The 24,891-nt window shown below is 37.2% G+C and overlaps 1 pseudogene; it reads right to left on the reverse strand.

The window, feature by feature from the left end:
• Positions 1-1,607: 1,607 nt before the first annotated feature.
• Positions 1,608-1,733, reverse strand: LOC145265390 (U2 spliceosomal RNA; annotated as a pseudogene).
• Between the last annotated feature and the right edge of the window lie 23,158 nt (positions 1,734-24,891).

Consider the following 24,891-nt stretch of genomic DNA (forward strand, 5'->3'; position numbering starts at 1 on the left):
TAAAACTGAGTTTAAAATGAAACAAAAATTTCTTAAAATGTAAAACGAATAAAAAATAAATAAATAAAACCGACGTTGGGCAGTATTTAATGAGAAACGCTATGTCATAGTTCTCTGTGTACATAACAGCATTGGGACAAGATCAAAGTGTAGTATCTGTTCCGGCAGATACTGCACTTAAGATAATTTGTACCGGTCAATGGAGGGGAAACCCTCTATACTGGGACAATTATTATTTTTGGTAACCAGAGTGCCCCCTTTTTTGCCTACTTTTAGGGGAGCTGGTTTTTACCTCACATTAAAAACGGCCTTGTGCCTAATTTGCTCAGTGGGGGAGCAAATAAACACCATCTGTTCCGGCAGATACTGCAAGCTATGACTAGCTATGACTAGCTATGACTAGCAAAGACCAGATGTGGGGGCAACTCCACATGCCTGACCTTTAACCAGCTCCCATTTCCCACCTCTCGGGAGCTGGTCCCCTTTTTCCCTTCCCCCTCCCTTAACTCCTCACATTAAAAATCGGCCTTGTGCCTAATTTGCTCGGTGGGGGAGCAAATAAATACAATCTGTTCCGGCAGATACTGCAAGCAAAGACCATATGTGGGGGCAACTCCACATATAAGACCTTGGTCAATGTAGGGGCAACCCTTCATACCAATTGTCACTATCCAGCTCCCCTACTCCCCGGGGAGTTGGTCCCCATTTCCCCTTCACTCCTCACATTAAAAATCGGCCTTGTGCCTAATTTGCTCGGTGGGGGAGCAAATAAATACCATCTGTTCTTCAGATGCTGCACTTCAATTTCTTGTTCTCTGTCAGTGGAGGAGAAATCCTTCACGACTGAGACAATTTTTATTTTTATCCCTTTTCTCCACATTAAAAAACGACCCTGGTGTCTAACTCTGTCGCGTGGGGAGGCATTGTAAATAGGAACAGCATATTACTCTCTTTTTGTTTATTAACCCTGGTTTCGCCCCCATCCCCCCGCTAAAATAGCCTGAAAACAATATGAAACTTTTAAAATCGCCCTGAATTTTTGTCGTTTAAATTTTATTTTCTGGTGAGTTTAATCGTATATCAGTTTTATATAGAATGGAAATAAATGTATATCTTCGCACATAGAGATTAAATGCTGAGTTCAACAGAGCTGAGAGATAACGAAATATCGAAGCTTTATTTACGAGATGAAAAAAAGTGGAATTTTAGGAAGATATCCATCATTTCAGTAATCATAAGAGCAACCGGACTTGAGAAAAAGAATTTCAAAAACTACCTATCAAATATAACCCGTGAACAAAGTGCAAGTGTACTGCAAGGAGCGGTCTTAAAACAAGGCCGATAGCCATTAGTTGCGTGCTCTCGTATAATGAAAGAATGCATGAATGTAGGATTGACATGAAATTCTTAAAGATAAACTAAAATGACCGAAAAATGGGCTGAAATGACTTAAATAAATAAAAAGTAAATGACGTAGAATGAACTTAAGGATGAATTGAATGAACTTAAGAATGACTTGAATGCTTAAAAAATAACTGGAATCCTTCAAAAACAACTTCAACGTGCTGGAGAATGAATTGAATGCCTTTGAGACTAACTGGTTTTAAAGTGGATCATCATTATACATTAAATAAATACAGAAAAGTGATCCCCCACTTTATATCACAATAAGTACAGCGTGTAGTAAGAACAGATACTACACTTTGATCTTGGCCAAAAGGCCAAAAAAAAGGGTATTTATTTGCTCCCACACCGAGCAAATTAGGCACAAGGCCGATTTTTAATGTGAGGAGTGAAGGGGAAATGAGGACCAGCTCCCCGGGGAGTACGGGAGCTGGATAGTGAAAATTGGTATAAAGGGTTGCCCTTACATTGACAAAGGTCTTATATTGTGGGGTGCCCCCACATATGGTTTTTGCTTGCAGTATCTGCCGGAACAGATACTACACTTTGATCTTGGCCAAAAGGATAAGAAAAGGGTATTTATTTGTTCCCCCACCGAGCAAAGGCCGATTTTTAATGTGAGGAGTGAAGGGGAAATAGGGACCAACTCACCGGGGAGTAGAGGAGCTGGATAGTGACAGTTGGTATGAAGGGTTTTCCCTACATTGACCAAGGTCTTATATGTGGTGTTGGTATTTATTTGCTCCCCCACCGAACAAATTAGGCACAAGGCCGATTTTACATGTGAGGTGTGAAGGGCAAATGGCGACCAACTCCCCGGGGAGTAGTGGAGCTGGATAGTGACAATTGGTATGAAGGGTTGCCCCTACATTAACCAAGGTCTTATATGTGAGGTTGCCCTCATATATGGTATTTGCTTGCAGTATCTGCCGGACAGATACTACACTTTGATCTTGGCCAAAAGAGTCAAAATAAGGGTATTTATTTGCTCCCACACCGAGCAAATTAGGTACAAGGCCGATTTTTAATGTGAGGAGTGAAGGGGAAATGGGGACCAAGTTCCCGGGGAGTAGGGGAGATTAATAGTGACAATTAGTATGAAGGGTTGCCCCTACATTGACCAAGGTCTTATATGTGGGGTTTGTATTTATTTTCTCCCCCACCGAGCAAATTAGGCACAGGGCCGATTTTTAATGCGGGGAGTGAAGGGAAAATGGCGACCAACTTCCCGGGGAGTAGGGGAGATGGATAGTGACAATTGGTATGAAGGGTTGCCCCTACATTGACGGACCGACCGACCGATCGACGGAGTGACTTATAGAGTCGCTTGCACGCGACTAAAAATTTGTCAGTTGAAATGTATGAGACAGCGGGTGAATGTCTGGCATCTGTCAGAATGCGCCATCACTAACTAGAACAAAGTGATGAGAAAATTTAAAAGAGATGTGAAGATGAGATTTAGGACTACTTCCATTGTCTTACCCGGAAAGTTTTATGCATTCAAATTGCATCCAATAAGGTATATTTGAAGTTTGAAAAATAGCTTTCCATATAGCTCTCTTAGGTGAGGGCACTTAGAGGGTAGGGACTTCCTTGTCTTCCTCAGATAAATATAGGATATTTGCTTAAATGTTAAGGAAACTTCTGCCCTCTTAATTTTCTTAGAACTTAAGAACTTTTCCATTGAACTTCCTGAAGTATTTTCATTTGTATTTACTTTTAGTTTTCGTGTAGATTCTTTAGTTTTTCTTTCTACGATGAACGGACACAACGATATTGACATTCATATATTAAGATTAACGGAAAATAGAATATATTAATGGTATTTATTAATTCCGTCTTGTGTGTGTGTTTTCTTTTTCTTTTTTTTTATTTCCCTTCCTCCTTGTGACATTTCTATCCTCTGCATTATTTGGTTAAATCAATCTTTCTTCTACTCAAGATGTTTGTTGCTTCGGGCAGTTTTCAAGGAGCAACGTACAAAGTTTTATATTGCTCACGACTCCTATTCCAGTTTCACTCCTCTAATTTTGAAGAGTTCTGTACGTCCGAATGCAATGCAATATCTCTTTCAACTTCTACAAGTACTGGAATAAACAGACGATACAAATTCAAATAATTTTCTAGAACAAATCTATAAAGTGCGACAAGTACACAAGCAAAGGAATTTGGTGCCAAATTAATGGAAATCTTGTCTGAACCAATATATGCTTAGCGCTTTCTTGTTGCTTCATCTGGTCTCAATATCTACGAAGAAATTATATCTATTATATGAAAGAAACTTTGCGTGTGTGTATGCATGTGTAGGTTGGAGTGTGGACTCGAAAACGGCATGGCCGATTTTTATGAAATTTCAAACGAAAGTACTTTATTTATCTGGCAGTGTTCTTAGATAGTTTTGGTATCGGAATGGATTTCGATAAGTATTGATAATTGAAATAATCCTATGAAAGAAGGAACAGGCAATTTTGACTAAAGTTACAACTTACACAGTCTAACATCACAAGTGCATTCAAGAAGTTTTCTTACCACACAAGCAGAAATACCCGACATATAGCTTCTTTGATATGGCAGGTATGCGTTCAAAATGAATGTTTCTGTTCAAAGCCGAATCACACCATGATACTTGACTTTTTAATTTTAAACTATAATTCAAGGTATTATCACCGCACCAGCAGTAGGGCCAAGCATATAAAATCCACAATAGGTTCTTTCATATGACAGGGACATATTGGAAATGAATGTTTCTGTTTAGAGCGCAACTGAAACGTAATACTTGACTTTTGAATTATAAACTTAAATTTAAGCTATTTTATATATAAGTAAATAATTTTATAAAATGAATAGTACGTTCTTTACAGTGCAATCTAGACTACAATATTTTGTGAATCAAATTTCTGCAGAAAGGCATTTGAATCTTCCTTCCGGTGTACCGTGATGGATTTCCAACTAGAGTAGCAATCAATCGACTTGATTTTAAAATGGGTGATTTCACTGATTTCGATGACAATAGAAAATATGGGAGTGTAAATTCATTGACCATCATTTAATCCCTGCTAACATATATATATATATATATATATATATATATATATATACATACATATATATATATATATATATATATATATATATATATATATATATATATATATATATATATAGTCATTCGCAGACAGACTATTTCGCTGTACCACACCCCTAGGAATCGGCTACATTTTGAACTATCTCAAGCCAGCATTGAAACTCGATCGTTTTTGCGACATCCAACGATTCTAATCGTCTAACCCTTACGCTATTTGGTTGATGCTAATCTGTTATGTGAGATTACAACGATTAAATATGGTCTAAGCGACCTATACTCGATTTCGATTTGTTTACAAAATGAACATTGATTCATGTGTGTTTATATATATATATATATATATATATATATATATATAACGTTTATTCGTCGTGTATCATCTATGATGAATTGCTTCTGTGATCAAAATATATATATATATATATATATATATATATAACGTTTATTCGTCGTGTATCATCTATGATGAATTGCTTCTGTGATCAATATATATATATATATATATATATATAGCTGACTGAATTCACATTTCAGTTCTTAAGTAGCAGATGATCAGTTTGTTTAGAACAAATTCTACGTAAAATACGAATCGTAAAAAAAAAGTGCGAGATTAGAAAAACGTTAAATTAATTTTTTAAGATAAGCATATTTTCCTTTCAATATCTACTAGTGCTTCATGCTTACGCAATCATCAGTACATGATTACTACTGCAGTTCGCAGTTCTAGATATCATTCAAGTATGTATGCATACACACACACATATATATATATAACACAAGCTACACAGAAACAATATGAAAACAAATTATACAGAAACGTTTATTCGTCGTGTACATTTATGATGAATTGCTTCTGTGATCAAAAGCAACCGTTTATGTGACGCATTCTTGCCATATATAAATACTAGGTACTCATGCACTTATTGATCCGTGCTGAAATAATAAGTTTATTATTTAAAAGCCATTCTTAACATGGGAGGTGAGGGTGTTTTGTACCTATTCTGTAGTTTAACCTTACAACTGAATAAACAAAAACATATCATAAAATTTTAATTAAACTTGGAAATACGATTTTAAAAATAGCGCGGATCAGTAAGTGCATTAGCACCAAATACTGCACTAGAATTAAACTGTACTCATTGTATATTTTAAACCCCGTTGAAGAAATGCTGAAACTAATGTGTTTATGCATGTGTGTGTGTGTATGTGTGTGTGTGTGTGTGCAATAGATTTGATAATATAAGTGTGTAAGATAGAACAGTAATAGATATGTATATTCAAAATAAATAAAACATAGTAAAAACAAACAAAACAAAAAGCAGTGCCTTGAAATCAGGGCAATTTACTCTGAGAAATGCTAAAACATCATCTGTTTGGAAATCTAGTAAACATTATTTACATCTAACGAATCAATACATTAAAGAGATGAAAGAGAGAATTGCTTTTAAGAGTGGAAGAAACCAGCAAACGAATGAAAAATGAAGCAATAAGATGAGCCAACGATGCTATCATCTAAACACATGCTACACAACGGGTCGAAACACCTCTAAAACATATTCGCTAAAATACGGGTTCTCTATTAAGTGAAAGAAAGCTCAGCTGAACGTGAATTTGGATCGAAAATATGAACTAAAACTTTTCAATTGTGCTGAGTTTCAGCACTGTGTTTGTCATGAACGTAATAATGACAATAGTTCACTGCTCTTCTTTATATAAGAATCTACTCAATAACTTACAGCAAGTAAACGTTAATTAATAATATTATTGCTGAATTTGAATCGTTAAACTAATTTGATTACTAAATTAAAGTCGCTAAATATGTAACATGGCTTGGGTATACGCAAATACCGAACCATGAGTGAAATTACGTCAGGGTAACAAAAAAAGCATAAAAAGAAGAGAGCAACTTCGAAAAGACGTAATTTCGCTCACGGTTTAATATTTGCGTATAGTTATTCACGCCATGTTATACATTTGGCGACTTTAATTTAGTAATCAAATTAGTTGAACAACTTTCATTTATTAATTAAATTAGTTAAACAGCATTAATTTAGTGATCAAATTCGCCCAACAACTTTAATTTAGTAATTAAATTAGTTTAACAACATTAATTTAGTAATCAAATTAGTTAAAAAACATTAATTTAGTAAGCAAATTAGTTTTACAACTTTAATTTAGTAATAAAATTCGTCCAACAACTTTAATTTACTAAGAAAATTCGTTTAGTGACTTTAATTTATTAATAAAATTCGTTTATCAATTTTAATTTAGTAATAATATTATTCACTAACGTTTATTTGCTGTTATTTATTGAATAGATTCTTACATAAAGAAGAGTAGGTTGTGTGTGTGTGTGTGTTTGTGTGTGTTTAATGCGATAAACATACATATTTCTTCACAATATATATATAGAGAGAGAGATAGAGAGATAGAGAGAGATAGAGAGATAGAGAGAGAGAGAGATTTTGTTGTTTCCTCCTATGAAAACCTGATAATAGGTTTTAAACCAAAAAAAAAAGCTTTTCCGTAACTACAACTAAGGTAAATGTTTCTCACGTGTTTTTACCCGTTAGGGATACCCTCCACCATCTTTTTTCTTTCTATTCAAAAAAATGCTACATTGCCAAAAGTGTGTTTATTCATAAAGTCTGAAGAAATGCTGGTTTTTGAAAATTTTCAAACGATATAATGCTTGAAACTGTCGAACTAGACATTGAAACAATTATAACATAAAATGAAATACACTTTTTGTTGCCATCAACACCTTGTCTTGAAGTCTTGATTTTGCACACACAGTATATATATATATATATATATATATATATATATATATATATATATATAGGTAATTAACAAATATTGTTTTAATAATGTTGGTTTCCAAGCTATTTGCATCTTTTTCTGGTTTCATTCCTTAGCAAAAGCAAATAGTTGTAATCGTTATTAAATGACAGACAATACTAAAAACTTGAGTAAGCTGCTGCAAATCCATGTGTTCGCTTGAATATATACTGAATTATTTCTCTTAATGCCACACGCGAGAATATTCTATTTATTTATACACACACTGAAACGAAAATGCAATGTATACGATTATGTTAAGTACTTTCTCTCTATGTATCTTTATTTCGAAAGAGAAACGCAATAGTGATAGCGCAGCTAAGCATAAATTATGAGCGACAAATATAAAGTGAATTTTTGCCTCGTGTTTATTGATCAGCTTTTTTCAGTCGAGAAGAAAAACCTAAAAGATAAATAATAAAAATGTTTATTATTTATATTGTACCTCGTATTGCACTAAAAAGTTTTAATCCCTTGCCATACAATCCATATCATATTGAAAAGATTTCCGTAATCTTTGAAGAGATCGTCGATAGCCGGACGTAACAGCGCAATACTCATTACCAACATAATCTATTATTAATAAGGATACTTATTCATATATTGCTCTTTTTATGTATGTGGAAATCTAAAAAAAAAAAACACTCTGTATATCCATTCGTTTTTATGTATATGTAACGCACACACGTACACACACGCACACACACATACGCGCACACACACGCACACGCACGCACACACACACATACACACACATACACACACACACACACACACACACACATATATATATATATATATATATATATATATATATATATATTAATATATCAAATATTAGAAGTTGGATAAAAGAAAACTTTTGGGAAATTCATAAATTTGGGGAAGTTTCGTATCATACATTACATTATTTACATGAATTTTGATTTTTTGAAGTCTGAAATATGAACTTTAAAGTCTACTCTAATAAATACATCGTTTTTCGCATTTGCAAGTCGAATACGCGCATCTTTTTACCAATACAAATATACAACTCTGGATGCATTGAACTAATATTAATGCGAAATGTTTTTTGCAGACAAGACTACGGAACGTTATTTTTTTTATTAGCACTTCAACCCCTGAATTATGATGTAGATGATTAACAAATTTTTATTGTTAACTTTAGTATCTTTAAATGGTAATGATACTATGATTTTCTATCAACTGAAAAGTTATTTTTAGTTTAGTAGTTAAACTACCACTGATAATTTTTGCATTCCATAAACTTACCTTGATTTCTCTTAGATAAACGTGTGTTTATGACAACAAACAAAATCTTCCATTTCTGAGACAGATGGCGGCATACTGAATGTAAGCAATAGACAATTGCTATCTGGATGTATCTGCAATCCACACAGATACTGAATTACTACGTACAAAGCATATTTGAATCAATTCCCACTTTATTTATGCTGTCATATTCATTTATTTACGACTGGACAAATTAGTTCAACCAGGTCATGAAGGGTTATTACAAGAGAATAGCAGTAAAATGAATTAACTGTGAATTTTTATGTAATAAAAAGTTGTGCATTTTTATCTAATAAAAAGTTGTGTATTTTTAGCTAATGACCATATTGTAGTCAGTTGGGAAGCAGGAAAACGGAACAGAGTTCCACAGGCGTAAAGTTCTAAGAAACAAGCTTGTTCATGTAATCTACGTTTAGTGTAAGGCACAGATAAAGAGTGGTGAAACTTATTGATAGTGGTTTCAGATAGATCTGTGTTTTTCGTGAAAGTCAGGACAGGGGGGGGCTTAGATTTGAGTTCAGACGAGCACTTGCCATGAAAAGAAAGATGAAGCAGAGAAACGCTTGCAACGTCTCTTCTATGGGAAAAAGGTTAAAGGGAAGAGAAAGGTATCCCCTACTAGGCTACGAAGTTTATTTTGAACTCATGGCAAGATAAGATTCTTCTAGAAACTCCTACCAAGTTGTGACAATGGTACTCCATCCTTGGACGTACTTGTCTCTTATACAATTAGTGAATTGCACCAGCAGTGTGATATCTACTGGAGCGGTAGATTGATACCACCATTTTTCCAGGAGTCTTGGCAACAGGTTTGATGTACGTGTTCCATCTCAGATCAGGAGTAAAGATCAGACCTAGAAGCTTGTCAAACCATGGAGCCTCCCCAAGACTATTGCCATTTATGTCAGATACGGATCAGAGCGTTAATGATGTAAAGATAAAAGCTTGGTTTTAGATACATTAAAATTAACCAACCCTCCTTTCTCCACGTTAAAAACGACCCTGGTGTCTAACTCTTCCCCGTGGGGAGGCATTGTAAATAGGAACCACCTTTTCTCCCCCATTGCACCACGTAATCAAGATCAGAGGATAGAGAATCAGGGAGAATTTGGCCATTTACAGCGTTTGAAGTATTGCCATAGATGGTACTGTCGTCAGCATAAATGTCTACACATGATCTTAGGATGTGATTTCGGAGATTATTTATGTAGATCAAGAATTGAATGTCAACCTCTGGAATATAGACCCCTGATGTTGGAGAAGTAAGCATGGTAGTGGAGGTCTACGTTGGAACTGTGTAATAAATTGCGAACAGACGGGCTTACCTAACAAACGCTCGTGTGCACTCTGCAAAGCGGGCACGTCCAAAGAAAAATGGCAAGATGGCGGCGGCCGGTTAATATTGCCAAGTAATCACGCAAGATCTCGTGTTCTCTCGCACACACGAGAGTTCAGCTTAGCATAAAAACGGGTCACTGTGAGCAAGAAGTGAGAAGGAAAAACGTAGTCAAGACAAAGACGACGCTTCTGACGACTGAGAAGAAAAAAGAAGAAAAAGAGCAAGAAGTAGAAGAGGAAGAAGAGAACGATACTTGAGAAGACGAGGTGTGTGCGGTTTTGAGTAAATCGAAACAGACAGAAAAAAAAAATCTGATTACAAGCTATTTCGGCTTTGGTATGGAGAAATTTGACATCAGATTAATTCCGGAATTCGATGGCTCCCCCACTGGTCCCTCGGTGGTCGAATGGCTGGAAAAGGCTGAGCGCGTTTGCCGGTGGTGCAAGATTAAAGACCCAGGTATGGTTATCCCATTGAGACTCACTAAAGGGGCTTATGCCGTGTACCAGCAGCTAGGGGAGGATCTGACCATGGAGCAGATTACACAAGCGCTATACAGGGCATTTGGTACAGACCCTTTTGTCGCATGGAGGCAGTTTTCCGAACGCCGACTTGGGCCGGGGGAGACAGTGGATGTCTACATGGCCGACTTGAAAAAGCTTGCCACTCCCTTCGGCGGTGCAAGTGATCGCATATTGGCATGCGCCTTTTTGTCGGGACTTCCGGATGAGGCAAGTCGACTGCTGCGAGCATCGTCAAGACTCACTGAGATTGAATTGGAGGAATTATTGGCGAGAGCACGAAACATCTTGAAAGACGATCGAGAACTAGTCTCCGCAGCTGTTGACACTCTGGACTCGCCAACGAAGGGTCTACGATGCTATACCTGTGGTGGCCCCAACCACTTTTCCAGAGACTGCAAAAGCGGTACAAGGCGCACCCCTAATTATGGAGCACGACAAGTAATACGGTGTCACCAATGCAATAAGCCAGGCCACATAGCGCGGAATTGTCCGGGAAACGGGCAAGGGGAGGACGCCGCAGCGCTAGCACCCTCCCCAACGCGGCATTGAACAAAGCGCTGCCTGCAGTAACAGTTCAAGTTGATGGATGTGAACGTTCAGCGCTGGTTGACACCGGCTGTACCCAAACCCTTCTTCGAAAGGAATATTGCGCCACATGGAAGAAACGAAGGATCCCTGTACTTACTGTCGGCCAAGGCTCATTGGTGTGTTGTGGGGTCAGCGTTGTTCATATCAGCATTGGCAATGGCTCTCCGGTTGCTGTGACGGTGTTAGTGGTCGATGGGGAGCTGCTCGGATATGACCTTCTCCTTGGAATGGACGCTATCACACAGCTAGGCGGAATTACTGTGAACGGCGCCGGTGATGTGAGCTTCTCTCGACCAAACAAACAAATGTGTGCAGCAATCACTCTCGATGAGCCCGACTTCCATGCAGAATACGATAAGGGCACAAACACTTGGACAGCGTCCTGGAAATGGGCAGGCAACCAGCCACCAGTGTCATTGCGGAATCGACTTACAGAGTATCCCCCTCCTGCGTGGCTTAGGGGGCAGTACGAGGCAGAACTTCAAGTGTGGCTGGATAATGGCTGGTTAGTTCCATACCCAGAGGATGAGCTCGGGCCCCCGCGGGGGCTAATTCCCCTGATGGCTGTCAGACAAGAGAACAAGCAGAAAGTTCGACCTGTTCTTGATTACCAGGAACTTAATGAATACGTTGACCCACACACTGCGGGGGCTGATGTCTGTGCTCATAAACTACGGGAGTGGCTGCGGCAGGGTGCGGAAGCAGCCATACTGGACTTGCGAAGAGCGTACTTGCAAATACGTGTTGAGAAATCGCTGTGGCCGTTCCAGACGGTGGTGATCAAAGGAACTCGCTATTGCTTGACCAGGCTAGGATTCGGCCTGAATGTAGCCCCTAACATCATGACAGCAATCATGCAGGCGATCCGGCGTCAAGATGAAGCGGTGCAACATGCGACATCGTCGTATATAGACGACATTTTTGTCAATGAGAGCCTCCTGTCTGCCCAGGCGGTCAAAGAACACTTCGAGCACTTCGGATTGTCGTGCAAGGAGCCGGAGCGGCTACAGGACGGGGCGAAAGTGCTCGGACTGCAGGTGAGCGGAAGTGCAGATGGCCTTCAATGGGGAAGGAGTGGTGAAATCCCGGAAATCCCATCTACCATCACACGTCGGAGCACGTTTTCCATTTGCGGAAAATTGGTGGGTCACTTCCCTGTGTGTGGGTGGCTCTGAGTGGATGTAGCGGCCATAAAGCGACGGGCAACTTCTATGTCAACTGGATGGGACGATGAGGTGCATGATCCTGCCCTGCGAAGCATGCTGGTGGAAGTTGTGGCCAGAGTTACCAATGATGACCCTGTACGGGGGAGCTGGTGCGTCGATGGGAGTGAATTTACAGTTTGGGTAGACGCCACCTCACTTGCCCTTGGCGTTGCTCTGGCGGTCGATGGAAGGATAATAGAAGATGCCTGCTGGCTTCGGCCGGAGAATGATGCCAAGCATATAAACCTAGCTGAACTCGATGCTACACTGAAAGGAGTCAATCTAGCGCTTCAGTGGCAGGCTAGAATCCTTCACATCATTACGGATTCCACGTGTGTGCATCGGTGGATGACCAATGCCTTGAACGGATAAGCACGTCTGACAACGAAGGCGTCGGCCGAAATGTTGATCCGGAGGCGGCTTGCTACCCTAACCGAAGCCACTAAGGAATACGACTTGGTCATAGATGTGACACTGGTGCAGTCCTGTTTGAATCGGGCGGATCGTCTGACCAGAGTGCCACGCCGTTGGCTAGACCTGCCAAAAGAAGTGAACGAGTCAGCACCTGTAAATTGCGCTGCAGTGGGACATAGACTCAGCCCGGAGCATATTAATGATGTCCATTGCCAAAGCGGGCACCCCGGTGTAAACCGAACGCTTTACTTCGCCAGATTGGTTGACCCCTCTGTATCTCGGAGGGCTGTGAAATCTGTTGTGGGAAGCTTCAACACCTGCCGATCGATCGACCCAGCACCTGTCCGGTGGAAGAAGGGAATACTCAGTGTGAAGCGTAATTGGGATAGGATTGCGATGGACATAACGCACTACAACGGGAGGCATATTTTGACGCTTATCGACTGTGGACCATCTAGGTTTTCATTATCCATGAGTTGGAAGGTGTGTTCCTCTAGCGTGGCCCTCCTTCTGAGATACTCACCGACAATGGTCCCGCTTTTGTTAGTGAGCCGTTTAAACAGTTTGCAGATGGCTGGGGTGTCCATCTGCGTTTTCGGTGTGCCCATGTTCCCAGTGGAAACGGGATTATTGAGCGCAATCACAGAACTGTTAAGACAATCGCAGCGCGGAAGGGGTGTACGGTACCTGAAGCAGTCTATTGGTACAACGTCACCCCTAAGGACGATGTTTCACCCTCCACCGCGCCAGCCAACGCGCTACATACATACCGTGTCAGGGTGAGAGGTTTGGAGAGCAGCTCACTACCCGAACCGGAGCCACCACAAAAGAACATAAAAGAGGGAGATGTCGTCTGGGTTAAAAAAAACCCGAGGCCAGTGCACGACTCGCTACGGAACCGGTCATGTCACTGAAGTGATCAGCCCGCAGGCGGTGCGAGTTGATGGAGTACCTCGTCATATTAAAGACTTAAGATCAGTATTCCAAACGCAGCTGCTGCTTGACGAAGATAGTGAAATTGAATCCGTGACCAGCGACCCATCATTCTGGTTCATGACGGCTTCAACGCACAGCGACACTGAGAGTGGTAGCCTTCAAAGTACTGACCCTCCTGCTGATGATGAAGACCCGGACAGTGATACTGCGATGCTCAGCTTTAGGTTCGCCGACATTCGTGTCACGGAAGACAGCGCAGACGATGATGAAGCCCCGAATCCCCCTCTCCGAAGAAGCACTCGAAGAAAAAGGCCACCGCCTCCCTGCTCTTTCTGTGATAATGAGATCAGGGGGGAGTGTGTAATAAATTGCGAACAGACGGGCTTACCTGACAAACGCTCGAGGTGTGCACTCTGCAAAGCGGGCACGTCCAAAGAAAAATGGCAAGATGGCGGCGGCCGGTTAATATTGCCAAGTAATCACGCAAGATCCAAGATCTCGTGTTCTCTCGCACACACGAGAGTTCAGCTTAGCATAAAAACGGGTCACTGTGAGCAAGAAGTGAGAAGGAAAAACGTAGTCAAGACAAAGACGACGCTTCTGACGACTGAGAAGAAAAAAGAAGAAAAAGAGCAAGAAGTAGAAGAGGAAGAAGAGAACGATACATGAGAAGACGAGTTGTGTGCGGTTTTGAGTAAATCGAAACAGACAGAAAAAAAAAACTCTGATTACAAGAACTTAAAGTTCTCGGTTTAATCGTGTATTCCTTCTATAGACTTTTCATTGTGTAGTTTTAGGATTTGAAGAATAGGTCGACAGACTTGGTTAGAGCAAGGCTTAGAAGAAAAGTAAGAGAGAAAAAGCGAAGAAATATTTTTGTAGACCATAATAAGGTACAGCCGTAACAATTGCCTACTAATATGACATCGAGAAGCCTCACCAGAAGCTACTGCATGGTTCAGAATTCATTCACCAAATGGCAATACAGCAGCCTCAGTATTTTGCACTTGCTGATTGAACGGTTTCCTTGGTGGTTAGTTAGTCCAAAGTTCAGGCCCCTGACTATTAGGCGGATAACGTCAGCCCAGAAAAACGTTTCCATCCAGCACCTTTATTAGGGATATGATTTCAAGGATAAAAAAAGAAACAGAAATTTCTGATATCTCAAGCGATTGCTCAAGACAAATAATCCCGGCCTAAAATACAGCTTTTTTTCTTCCCCTTATCTAAAAGAGAACTGAGAGACAAATTAGCAGAAGCGAGAGTTAGGGAAGCTGCTAACAACGTATCCACAATGTATTGTCTACTGTCCATATAGTAAGAAAAATGTGATTTGAAACCCATGTCCTAGAGAAAGAGCCCTAAGGTATAACAAAAGTTATCTATTCAGCTACGTCAACATTCCCTGGTAGGGTGCTTCAAACGATTATCAATAAACTTAGCCTTTTCAAAGGATGAGAAAGCAAAGCTTGGGAAAATGAATACCGTAGAATTGCACGAAACATGCGTCAGACCGACAGAGAACAAGCCATCTTTAAGAGATGAGCATCGCCAGTGATTTTATACAGCAGGTCTTCGATGGTTCTAGGTATTTCATATAATATAATTTTTCTGTTACGACCCAATCGATATTCCTCGGATATTGACGTGTGCGCTGGTTGTTATCAGAAAGTACGTAACTTATATCTCTTTCCATCTTGTCTCTCTTTCTTTCTCTTTCTCTCTCTCACACTCTCTCTCTCTTCTTAAGGTTTATAGCATAACCAATCAATTATCTCGGCTGCGATTAGACTTTGTGCGATCAGTGTGAAATTGCACCCACTAATAAGACATGGTTTCCAGTCGCATCTGCTAAAAAAACCATCATTGGAACATTTTTACAAGATTTCCTGGCAACACTAAGCAGTAAATATATATTTCTTCTTTTCCCCATACGTATTTAGTTATGATCAGTGTTCAAGTTGAATGAGGACAACACATAAGAGTTATTTCAAACACACATGTTTAAGTATTTCCCTGTTTTCTACATGTTATGCAATTAATAGAATGGAACTGGCGGTGATCGGTACAGTATTTGAAAACAGAGAACTTGTATAAGCCCAATGTAATGCTGAAAAGTTCATACTGCACCGTATAAAACTCATTTACTTCAGTATGCATTTTATATATCTCTCTATCTATATATAAATTACTTATGTATGTTTGTGTCTATGTACATATATTTTAAAACCGATGTAGCCATAGAGACGAAAACCATTTGTAGGACTGAAAGAATCAGGTAAAAAGATATACAATGATACTGACATTACTATACCAATAACAGACAAATCCATCATTTATACCATCTTAAATAAAACAAATTTCAATACTAATATAAATAATATTAATTGTAATAAAATGTTGAAGTAGGAAGAATAAAACTAAGTAAAATTATAGGCGAATACAAACCAGGTTATATATAAAGAAAAATAAAACCCATTAAAAAGATATATCTTAAGACATATAATCCCCTAAATTTCTCCATGTGTATATCATATAGTAAAGCTATGATATTATCCCTTAATATCGAACACTTATTTACTAACGTCCCAATAAAAGACACTTAAAGTATAATTCTTAATTAAATCTACAGGTATAATACGATAACCATTCATCAATAAACACCCAAATCCTCGAAAACATTTTACTAACTTAAACTCTTGAATTCTCCTTTAATTAGTCTACAGACTAAACATACACACACAAATAGATGGAATCTCGATGGGATTACTCCTAGGACCCAGAATATTTGCAGAGTATTATATGACAAACTTGAAAATAAAATTAAGCCCACGTAACCTAATATGTACGCCGTATATGTCGACGCTGTTTTCACTGCAAATGAATCTTACAAACATATTAAAAACCTCCAGCAAAATTCTTAAACCCTTTCCATTTTAACATTCACACATGTACTAACCATTATTAAATGAAATATCATTCTTAGACGTACTAATTGACGCCGGTAATTCCACAAAATATACAACCTTTACAAAACAAAAGAATTACTACTTAATTACCAGAGCGAATGTCAACAAGAATACAATATAGTTCTTATTTAAAAAAAAACTGGATCAAAGAACCTACACTATATCCTTACCCTGAAAAGTATTTTACATATAACTAGTCCACATATAGCAAACACTAATAAATAATAATTTCCCCTAATAAAATAGATGATCAACAAATAAATCTCTATAAAAACGGTTTTCTGCATGATAAAAACATGGACAATATCCATAATAAAACACTTTCCAGTTAGATTATACCAACCAAATGCATACTAAATATAAACTTGACAAAAAGATAATAACTAACCTAAAATACTATACATTAACTCAATCAGAAAAAGGAAAAGATAACATTAAATGATATATAATAAGAAATTTTAAAACTTTAAGAACAATAATACTAATTATTCACATTGATCCAATCGAATCTATATATCTATAAAAGTATAAGTGCCTGTGTGTGTGTGTATGTCTGTGTACATTTCCCTACGCAATAACTCTGTGAATTTTCAGTCTACAGACTCAAACTTTTATATACAGGGTAGTGAGATTTGGGATAATCTTTGTAATCGGTTTTCGGCCAGAAATTTGGCTGTTAATGGAGTTAAAGTTCAACGATTTGACCTGTGAGAACTCTATCAAGCTCCTCCGACAATTTTGGGTCTAAACACGTGGAATTTTAAATATAGGTTCCTTGGACATGGATCTAACTTAATAACTTGATTTTAGTCCAAAACAATAAATGTTAAGGGGTCATAATAGGGGTCAAAGTTTAAAAAAATTAACGTCGGTTTGAAATGCTAGTATAATATACGAATTCTCTTGTTCATTCGAAGAATATCTTCCTAACTAATCCAACTAACCAAAGTTATATAGTACAAAAACAGCGCTCTCCAGACCCCTCAAATTTACCTATCAGAAAACACGGCCATATAATCTCCCATAATAAAAAACTAAAGTATGTTGAAATAAGAAGTATAGTAACCACAAATCTTAGTGTTTAATACAAAAATAAAGGCACACAGAGATTAAAATTACCAGACACTCTATTAAAAAAATATATAAAACCTAACATTGACAAAATAGCATTTAATACAGGTACTAATGTATTAAGCATATTTAACAATATAATAAATATGTGTATAATCATATCAAATAAATAATAGACTCCAATATACCCACTCCTTATTCTTCTCTTCTTACCAGAAAATTTGGACAAAATCCATATAACAACAATCGAACAAAGCCTCTTCAACAACAATAACAAAAAGACTCCAGCCAACGGTGAAACACGAGGTTTTCGCCAAGACATGGGGGGAGTGCAAAGTAAATATCAATTCTGCTAAATATGTTTCAATGTTACATGAAGGACTCCTTTCAATATTCTCAAGAACTAAAATGAACCAAGTAAACTCTCTACTTATTAAAGACGGAGCTCCTGGTCTCTCTGCTAGGGTGACACGACATTAATTGAACCAAAATAGGTATAGTAAATTTCTATGACCGTGTCGGAAACGTAACCGTCTGCGATACGGAACAAGATATAGAGAAGCTATGTGTTATGGTACCAGCTGCGTCTGTGTAAGTAGAGAATCCAAGCCAATTACTGTGGTGGACATTTAAGTCATCAAATACATGTACTTGTGCGCTAGTATTGCGGAAGAGTGCTGTATCTATGCTGTCAGAGACTTGGTTGATTAGCGTTCAGTCCTGGGTCGAGGGAGAGCGGTACAGAAAAAAATGTTGCATGTTAAGTCAAAATCACATAAAGGCCTGGTCGTCTGATTCAAGTTTGGTTTTTCTAGTCAAGGGAATGATATTTCTGTGATAATCTCCAAGTCAATGAATATGTCTGTCTGAGTCCTTACGGCAAAGTGGGAGATAATCAGGCATGTTAAATGGTTAGATCTTTAAAAATTATTAATGATTGAGCACTTTTATTTTTCAAGCAATTTTATCAGCGTATATATATATATATATATATATATATATATATTCATATATAGACCATTAATAATGTTGCACGAAGATCTATATGAAAATCATGTTACTGTAAAAAAAAGAAAGAACAGAACGAAATTTCAAAAAATAAAATGAGGTTTATTTTTTGTATTTTATAAATCAACGGTAAAAATGTTGCAGTAAAAACTGATTTTTCCCCATTTTATATTATTATTATTATTCAAGAGCAAAAAAGAATACACGAGAGAAAATAGATATGGCAAGTCTTTCGAAATAAATTGTGTTTTTCTCTGTGTGATCGAAGTTCCAAAATAATGAAGCTGAACTTTCCTTCGCAAACAATATCCAATTATAAATCTACGCGATGACATATAAAAGGAAGAATCCACAGTCCCGCTTGGTTTTAATGACATCCCTTTGTTTCAGACCTCACCTTAGGAAAGGTCCGGACCGTCTTAATGTTATGTCACTGAATATATTTAAAACAAAGAGAGTGTAATTTTTCCAGATTATTGATATAATGTATATATTCGTTTATATGTATCTATATACCTATCATATTCCATTTATGCAAATCTGCTCATTTTTATCTGTATATCTCTACAACTGTTATCAACATACTTGAAAACGTTGAGCTAGTCAGTAACAGATGGGTGGCCATTTGGAAATACTAGGCGCTGTATGTAGGATAAAGTCGACATTTTCCTGCAAAAAACTTACGTCATCATCTCCTCTGACAGGGATATCTATGCGACTGGAAACAACTTGTCGATTTGATATTTTCAAGATTGTTCCATTCAATTCAAAATAGATTCAATTCGATTTTGCTGATTAGATACAGGGTGGCCCATAATTCACTTCATAGTTTGAAAATGCAGCAACATTTTTCTTAAATGACTGTATGTAATGGATTTTTTTATTAGAGTGTGGAAATTTGTTCTGACTTAATTACGAAAGATGATTTCTCTTAAGTATCCTCTATTCTAGCCTTCGAAAGGTCGAGCTCTTTCTAAGCTATTCTCCATGACAGTTCGTAATATCGGAGGTTGTATGGAAAGAATTTCCTGTGGGTTTGAAAGCACGTCACAAAGTTCATTATTGCAGGCCTACTAGGAGGATATCGAACATTGAAATGGCGTATATAGGATCTTCCGTAGCAACAATTGGCCATCCCTTTTCAAAGTAAAATTCAATTATTTTCAGTTGTTGTTCTCTTGTAAATTTATCCATACCAAAAAGTTCCAAAGATTCTATTTTATAATTTCGAAAAGAGAAATTAAAATATATAAAAGTTATTTATTTTTTATAATGTAAACTGCCTTATGGGCCACCCTTCATATTCTCTAGGGTGTGCATATATATATATATATATATATATATATATATATATATATATATATATATATATATATATATATACATGTATATATATATATATATTGAATTATATTAAAAAATATTAATCTAGTGTCATTAACTATAGACGAAACCGAAGCATTTAACGAATTTTCCTTTGTCATTACGTCCTCAGCTTTCTTCATAAGAGGTAGTTACAAACAGATCGACTTTAACGTATTCCTACTATTATATAAAAGGAACTTTGTATGTGTGTCTGTGAGTTCGTTCCTTTAGACTCGAAAATGACTTGATGTGCCTTATATGTCTGGGAGTGTTCTTAGATATTTCTTGTACCGGAATGTTTTCGATAAGTATCGATAAGCGATAATCGAAATAATCCGATGAGTGAGGGAACATGCGATATTGACTAAAGTTAAAACCTTACTCAGCCTTACATCGCAAGTGCATTCGAGAAGATTTATAACAACATACCCCAAAAGATCCGACATATAAACCAACAGTAAGTTCTTTGAAATGCTTCTGTTTAGAGCACAATTGACTTTTGCATTTTAAACTTTTACTCGGACATAGTCTTCTTTCTTCAATCTTGCCTTCGTCCCTATTCTATCCTTCTTGCTTACCTTCTGCCCAGCTCTTGATCATTCTTCTGATCTCTTTTAACAACTCCCAAACTTACCATAAAACGTCCAGCAAAGAAATCGCCCATCTCCCACTTTAAAAACGGCCTTGTGCCTAATTTGCTCAGTGGGGAAGCAAATAAATACAGTACAACAAAGAAATCAAGCGAAGACTCAGAACCACAACTTCCAACGTAGACCTGAACAACATGGTATCCTTCTCTAACATCAAGCGTCTACGTTTCAACTTTCCAGGGGTTGAAACACAATTGCAGGAGACTAAACCTGGCCTGTTGTTCTATATATAAAAACTAAATTAATAAAATGGACAGTATGTTCTCTACCGTTCAATATTTATTTCAACGTATTGCTGACTAAATCACTGTGTGAATGCATATGAAGCTTCCTCCCGGTGTGTCGCGTTGAGTCTCGAAATAGAGAATACACTCAATCGATTTGATTAAAAAAAATGGGTTATTTCATGGATTTTCGATGACAATAAAAATTATGGGATTGTGAAAAGTTTATTGATCATCATTAAATCCCGGACTACCTCGGATCTCCCTCCTAGTAAATGTATGTTTGCGTATGGGACAAAAAGCACTTTAAGTCAACTTATGTTCGCCAAGTTCCATTTTCTTTTCGATTTTGACCCCTTACAAAATTTTTCCCTGTCATGACTAAATCGGATTTTATTCCACAGGTTCAAATCCCTTATCTATCAAGTAGAAAGTCTTTAGAGCAAAACTTCACGGAGGAATTTGATACAGACCGTTCCCCAGAAAGATAGGGTTTATACATACACATATATATATATATATATATATATATATATATATATATATATATATATATATATATATATATAATCTAAAGCTGAATGTCTGTGTGTGTATGTGTGTGTGTGTCTGGTCACGAATAGGCTCCTATATCGTTGACTATTTTAAAAAAAACTGATTACATATAATGATCGAAGATGTATCGAGACACAGGAATGGGTATGTTTGATCTGGCAGAACAGTGGTTCATTAACATTGTGGGGTCTGCGTTCGCGCCTGGTCCACAAAATATGGAAATAAAAAATTTAAATTAAAAAAAAAACGTTTACAAGTGTTTTTGATATAGATGTACATAAGAATACTTTGATAAGTATGTTTTAACTTAAATAGGGATGGTATAATAAAATTGTGGGGTCTGCGTTCGCGCCTGGCCTCCATAGAATGGAAATAGGCACAGACATATATATATATATATATATATATATATATATATATATATAATTTTTTATTGCCATTTTATCTGTTTGGTTACATATGTTACTTCTGTAAGTTCTGACGAGGCTGTTAGATCATAAACATGGTCCAACATCTTAAACATATGTAACTAAACAGATAAAACGGTAATAAAAAAATAAAACACATGTTTGCTCTGCAATAGTATTGAGCACTCTCTTCAGGTTTTTCCCATATATATATATATATATATATATATATATATATATATATATATATATATATATATATATATGATTATATACGAAAGGATTCACGTCAAAGGAACGGGTTAACCGGAAGTCAATTGGACCTTCTCCTGTAAGTGCCTGCTCATTGAGTGATTAAGAAGAGTGCATGGAAACTGGAAAGCTGATTGTCTAACTATAAACACAATAGCAGGTGCGTATATAAAAACGCGTGACAATCACAAAATCCTCGCATAAGCCCGATGAATCCTAGCGTGGATGAAACGCGGAATATTCTGTGTAACTTAATTGCTATATATATTTTATAACTTAATATATATATATATATATATATATATATATATATATATATATATATATATATATATATATATATTGCTCTGCAGGCAATCTGCTGCAAGATGCTTTCCTAAACCTACATTTCAAGCCACGTTTGCTGTAGCAAATGCTGTAATTTGAAGTGTGTGTGTGCGACACGAATTTTCGCAACGAGGATCACTCAAAACTACACCTAAAAGTTCAAGTCCGCCCTAATTCCGGCTTCTTTTCTCCTCTCGCGAAATCCTGCGACGATAAAGCAGAGTTGACGTAGACAGGCTTGGACAGCTGGTTGCTCTTAATCTCTTATTTGCACACACGCGACGATTGTGTGATTTTCGCATGCCGGAGAAAAGATGGCGACTCTAGCCTGAGGTCCTGCGTCATCGACTGACTAAGCCTATTTCGGGACTACCGCTGGTCACTCCAACTAAGTGGTTATTCGCACGGGAACTGAGAAAGTTAACATGCTTGCCCGTTGCCTCACACTCTGCTTTGGACCTAGAAGCAAACCACTCTCTCGCTGATTTTCCTTTTCGGAGGGAAACCACATTATATGATCTGAACGTCACCCCTTCTCAAGTACATATCATAAAAACCTAGACACCTGATCTGATTCCGGCTGTACTATTAAAAAAGTGCTCTGTTTAGGTTGCTCCATTTGAATTCAAACTCTTCAAAAATGCCTTAACAAATCATGCTTTTCCGACTGCTAGAAACTGCCTTTGGCGTACCAGTTTAAACGAATTCTGGCGAAAGAACTGATTCATTTAATTATCGCCCCATTAGCCTCCTCCCTCTTTTTCCCAAAATATTTGAGTCCATAATAATAAAGCTCTTGTCCACCACCTTGAAGTTGTTAACTTCTGTCCAACTATCAATCTGGATTTAGGTAAGCCGTTTCTAAAGCAGATATTCTAACTGTAATCTCTGAACGTATATACCATGTACTGGATAAGGCAGAGGAGAAGAGGGCAGTAGCCCTAGATATATCTAAGGCTTTTGAAAGGGTATGGTACGATAGTCTTCTAAGGAAAATCAAATCCTATAGTATTACTGGACGAATACTTAACATAATTAAATCCTTAAATAAGAAAAGAATCCAGGTTGTCTTCGATGGTCGTACTTCTAATCAATATGATATAAATGCGAGTGTACCTCAGGGATCTATCCTTGGACATTTATTTTTACTCATATCTATAAATGACCTTCCCGATAAAATAGTCTTTGAGATGAGTATATTTGCTGACGACACCACGCTCTATAGCAGACACGAGGGGAAAACGAATAAACAAGATGTTATACGCAATATGAGATCTGGATGCACATATTAGTTGTTAGTAAAACAGTTAATTAAAGAGTGCTAGACATCTAGTATTTTTGCCACATCTGTTGATATGCCAAGATTTCGGAAAGCTTTCTACTTTAATAGTTTCCTTACTGGGGCTGCTAGATTTTGGAATTCTCTCTCTATTTCCTGCTTCTTTGATTGTGCTAAATTGCAGTAGTTTAAATGTAAAGTTAACAAACCTCTTGCTGTTTAACTCCCTGTGGTAATTGTGACTACAATTTACATGTATTTGGGAAAAACAAAATTGGTCACAGTCAGTTGAAGCTATGAGTGTGAATGAGAATTTTTTGCGTTTTACTCAACAATTTGCCAGTTGTTTGTACCCGACACGGACTTCTATTATTGTACCTAAAGGAATAAGTATATTCTATATTTTATATAAGTGTATTGTGTTTCTCGACGATACAATAGATATTATGCGAGAAATTGATTCCGTTACTAATTTATGTGTTGCCCGGTAATAATGGGATATATTTTATTACAGATTATCAGGACTGGAATAAATATATTTATTAAAGAAATTAACGTACACGAATTCAATAATCAAATCTTGGACATAACATTGGCAAGATAACCAGAAGCTCCAAAAGAGCATTCAAATCTGTCATAGCCACCGTAGCAAGATGAGGGGCATTATGTTCTGTTGCCGATATCTAATTCCCGTTGCTTTGTTTGTGTTTCAAAGCTGCGTGAGGTTTCCGGAAATATTGACGGAATTGCTTTTGTTTAATGATAATGTGGCTTCCACTGATGAAGTAGGCTTCCGCAATGAATGTTATTACTATTGGCGTCCATGTTGACACAATCAACGACTAAAAAGTCTACAAAGTTAATGATTTGGAAATTTATTAATTCCTAACGCCAAATATTCGATATATAACACAGTTCAAGGTGTATAGCAATGATATCAAAGATGGAACATGATTTGTAAAATGAACATCATCTCGGACTATTTCTATTCTGAGCAATCAGTTGTAATGTGTAGCGTTATCAGCAAAAATACAGAAAATGAAAATTCCTTTTATTCTTGTGATAGAATATCCATTGTCAACTATTGAAATTCATTTTATGCATATTGTTACTTATTAAACATATCACCATGATTCATTTATAATTTTTTTGTCT

The sequence above is a fragment of the Euprymna scolopes genome, chromosome 3 (assembly GCF_053919585.1).
Source record: "Euprymna scolopes isolate OS-2025 chromosome 3, ASM5391958v1, whole genome shotgun sequence".
Taxonomy (NCBI): domain Eukaryota; kingdom Metazoa; phylum Mollusca; class Cephalopoda; order Sepiida; family Sepiolidae; genus Euprymna; species Euprymna scolopes.